Source organism: Mya arenaria, chromosome 4, assembly GCF_026914265.1.
Source record: "Mya arenaria isolate MELC-2E11 chromosome 4, ASM2691426v1".
In the NCBI taxonomy this organism is placed as follows: Eukaryota; Metazoa; Mollusca; class Bivalvia; order Myida; family Myidae; genus Mya; species Mya arenaria.
Genome location: NC_069125.1, coordinates 52,956,845 through 52,961,500, shown reverse-complemented (window position 1 = coordinate 52,961,500; position 4,656 = coordinate 52,956,845). Strand labels below are relative to the sequence as shown.

The 4,656-nt window shown below is 30.3% G+C and overlaps 1 long non-coding RNA gene across 1 annotated transcript; it reads right to left on the bottom strand.

The window, feature by feature from the left end:
* Positions 1–369: 369 nt before the first annotated feature.
* LOC128231996 (uncharacterized) lies at positions 370–4,146 on the bottom strand. The gene is made up of 6 exons (XR_008260470.1): positions 3,981–4,146; positions 3,146–3,267; positions 2,686–2,834; positions 2,350–2,444; positions 2,000–2,131; positions 370–1,821 (listed from the first exon to the last, which is right to left on the bottom strand). It is a non-coding gene; the product is annotated as an uncharacterized LOC128231996 (long non-coding RNA).
* Between the last annotated feature and the right edge of the window lie 510 nt (positions 4,147–4,656).

The following is a 4,656-nucleotide window of genomic DNA, read 5'->3' as shown; positions in this document are numbered from 1 at the left end:
TTTTTTTTAATCGCTAATGCAATTCAAAACCAAATTATTTTGTTTCATTTTTTACCGTTTTTCCCGCTGAGCAAATGCGACATTGTTCCACAATATAATTTTCAAAACCGCTTCAAATCATTAACAAATGACAACACAATATATATTATCCAGGATAAGGCGGGCAATTATTCTTCCCATAGAATATATGTGACCAGTCACATTTTGGCCCGAAACCACTTTTTGGGCGAAAATGAGATATGAGTAATTTCTGACTGTACTATTCTTTAGGATAAAAATACTGAAAAGAAAATTCAAAAATTTCTATTTTTAACGAAACTATGACAAAAACTAGAAGGGCACTTGGTTAAGAAACAGCTGGAAATTCGGTATAGTTCAAGAATTTATTGAAACATTTGTATTCACAGAGGCTATAAATATTCATCACTACAATATACACAATTGCCACATTATAACGACAACAATAAATTTTCAAAACCAATCTCAATTATTATTGAGAAAATAAATGAAAATTAATTAGTTACCATGGCAACCATTATTGAAAAAGGCGTTTTGGGGTTAAATTTGCATTTAAATATACAATAAATGCCATATGAAGCATTCAATAATAATTGATTTGTTAATTGATATACTCAAACCTTACTGTACATGGTGTTTGTATTTGGCATTAGAATAAATAAAAACTGTTCGCCAAGTACCATGGTTTATTGGCAATTTTTCACAATAAATTGACATTAGGTTGGAACTTGCACCTAATACAAACCAATGTATATCTAGAAGTTAAAGTATGTTACCCCTGTAATTTACTATAATTTATCTTATTTGAATGGTATTTAAGGGTTTGTTTTTTATTCTGGTTACCATGGCAACAGGTCACACGAACATGATTATAATCACACCAACTTTACCAATTTACCTCAAATGTGATTTTTTGTATAGTCATTCATTGCTCATAAAACAAGAAATGGTAGTATATTTACTCTTAATTAAATAAACATAGCAATCCTACACAATTTACACTATTGTAAAATTAGATCAGTTAATAAATGGGCACATTTACATTTTACAAAAATGAAAACAATTTATTTAACATGTTAACTACTTAGCATGTACACGTCATTATGTAGTTTCAAGAGGTATGCAATTGGTCACATAGTACATGACAAATTATATTTTCGATGCTTATTCATAGGTAAAAGTTAAAGCTGAAAATGTTTATAGGGTTCATGAAGGTTTTAAAAATAAAGATATTGAAGAAAATCTGAAAGGTTGCTAAGGTACATTTTATCAGGCTGTGAAGTTACTAATATTGACAAACAATACTATAAATTTCTTGAATTCAAGCATTTATAGGTTCAACTGCCAGATTGTTTTAAGTTTGTATTAATAATAATCATATATTGGTCTCCATTATGGCTGAGGGGCTCTACCGTCAAAAGACAGGGTGTAGCACCCTTCTATCAATCATTTGCTAAAACCACAGTTTTTTCACTCAAAATCACTGGTAGCTTCATATCACATGAACATGTTTCTATTGAATAAATAATTGTCAATAAAGAATTGATACACGCTTTCATCGGCTCAGTAACAGGCTCATTCTCAAATCTTATATTTAGTTTATAAAGATCACATATCAGTATATTAGCTTATTCACTTATTTAAGGGATCAGAGCCTTTTTGCATTAAGTCCTTTTAGTTGGATGCGTTCAGGGTACTCTCAATGGAAAAGCCATTGTTGTGGGCTTGTCAATTTTAACTTCAATCTCACTGTCCTTGGCATGCTCTCTCATGAATTCACTCACTGGGTGGTCAGCTGAAGTTCTGCAAAATAATGTTCATATATGTACATTACTTAGTGTTTGGAATAAATTATGCAAATTAATTTGAACATCAAAACTCACATCTGAATAAAACGGACAAAATATCTAAGATTGTTTTTGACTTATGTTCATAGATACATACACATGCAGTGATACTGTCTATAATACTTTTGTTATACCTGAAGTGATGATATTTCCTTAAGTTTGGAATGGACTTCAGGGGTCACTTGGTGTACTCCAACCAGTCAAAGAATATAACCAGTTTGCCAAAGTCATCAATCCACAAAGAATGTGTGCTGCCTCCATTTGGTCTGAATAAATAAACATGTTGTTTATATTATGATATAATACCTATTGTTTTTCATAAGCTTTCTTTTACATAATAAGGTATTATAACCAACTTCAGTGTTTAAATAAAGTACCAAAAGTCAATATTTGTATACACAAAATCCTTTAATTTGGCTTTAAATCAACATTTAAAGCACCAAAATTAAAAACAAAACAAAAAAGCAACATTCTTACAACTTACCTTCCACAGACCAAATCTCACACAGCACTGAACTTTATGTCACCTGCATTCATTTAAGTAAATGTTGTTTCTCTCCCTTCAGAATACATCAGACCCTTAAACATAGAATTACATACAATTTATTGAACTGATTGCCTTCAATCCATGACATTTAGAGAAGTAAGAGAACAGATTTAAGCCCAACTATTTTTATAAGACTCATGAATATTTTGAGATTTCTGATTACTTGTATTGAAAAAATAATAAATTTTACATTGTTTTGTTATTCTAATGTTCTCATGTGTCAATATGCAGTGCATAGGTGATGTACTTCAACACTGCTTTTGTCAATCATACCCAATGAGTGCATAGTTTTTATTCCACTCAACATAGTTGTCAATGTGCAGGTATGCAGAGTCTTCTCTATATGGATGATGTTGAAAATGAGGTACCACACCATTGGCCACATAACAGCTAAACCCTCCATCACTGAGATATCTGTGAACCTGAAAAAACACACCTTGAAATAGAAAAGATGTGTATATATATATATATATATATATATATATATATATATATATATATATATATATATATATATATATATATATTTATTTACACTTTAATTTTATGTTCAAGTAAGAACTTTGAATAAAGGTGATATAAAATATTTAAACAAGAGCGCCGCAGAGCAAATGTGAGCGCTTCTCTGTTTTTTCAGTGAATTTACAAAATATAAAGGTTTTCCATTTCCCCAATAATAATTTAGTCAAATGGCAAAACTGTATTAACCACTCAATTTGTAAATAAAATTTACCATATGATTTACAGAACACTTCAAAGCAGGGCACTCTTGCTGTGCCTAGTATGGGTAGAAGACCTGCTTGGCATAGTCAAAGCTGTAATGGATTGTTGTTCTATGTACAGCAGGTGCTTGACCTGAAATTCACATTTGATCATAATGTTCTAAAGATATGTATTAACAGAAATACAAATCATTAAATGTTTATAGTTGGGGTGATGCCCCGGCAGATCAACATGTACACAAAAATGCATGCCAAAGAAATTTCCTGTTAGTCTGAATGTCATGCATACTCAAAAAGCAGCTTGCAGCTACAGTCATTAATATTGGTCCTGGCTTTTAGAGTATTGTGCTCTAATTCTAGATAAACATTTCCCCCATCTGCATTAGTCTTTTATTTTCATAATCATCATGATCATCTTCATCATAACATTTTTTTTTTCAATGTACCTGAACCTCATGAGATGGTTTGTTATGCACATAAATCAACATTGCAAAAAAAAGTTTATCTACAACTTTAAATTCATCAACATAGCTAAAAAGAAAGTTAAAATGCAACTCAAAATTATTCGTAAAATCCATCAATACTTGTGTTGATAGTTGGCCGCAGTAAGATGATGAAAAATTGATTATGTCCTTTTTCAGTCATCATAAGTATGCAAAAAGTGAATATCTGCTAGATTTTGATCTGTTTACATTTTCAATGTCAGACTGTCAAATTTCACTTCCGCTTTCTTTTCATGCGATCAATTTCCATCCATTTGACCGAATTTAGAATATATTGCATTACATTAAAGATATACACATTTGTTAAATTATATGCTTAAACAATGAAAATAATTCTACTTACCAACAAATTCCTAATTTGATGGAAAATGCCTTTGGTTCAGCTTGACCTACATCCTCAAATTTGGGTTAAAAAATAGCTCATGACAACTACGGGAGATAACACCAAAAGTAATAAACAATACGAAAGAAAGTGGTTAAAAAACACTATTTCTATGAACATTACATTTTAAAGACTATATTTGACTGAACAATCTAGGGTGACAAATTGTTTGATGGTTGTTTTAACGATAAAAACTTCGTTACTTTCTTATTTTTTACGCTTCAACTTTGCGCACGTTTTTCTCGAAATCGAGGCTATCGGTTTCGGGCCAAAAGTCTCATGACGCGTCATATATAGCATAATATCGTTTGATTCAGGTAAGAATGATATTGAAGTAGATTTAAAAACATTTTAGTTAATGTTTATTAATACATAGTTTTGTATGAAATTAACTAAAGAGCTACAATGTAAAGAATTGTATAGTAAGTAAAAATGTAAAACTTACTTAAGTATAATGTTTTATTTTTTAGTGGTGTGTTTTTTTGTTATTTATGTGCTGGACGCATATTGGTAATATTTTTTTTGTATTTGCTTCACCTGTAAATATTGAATATGATATCTGGCAACATGGGTCACGGACTTCTGCATGTTATGAAAAAAAAACAACATATTTTTATACAAAATCATTTTGTTTTAT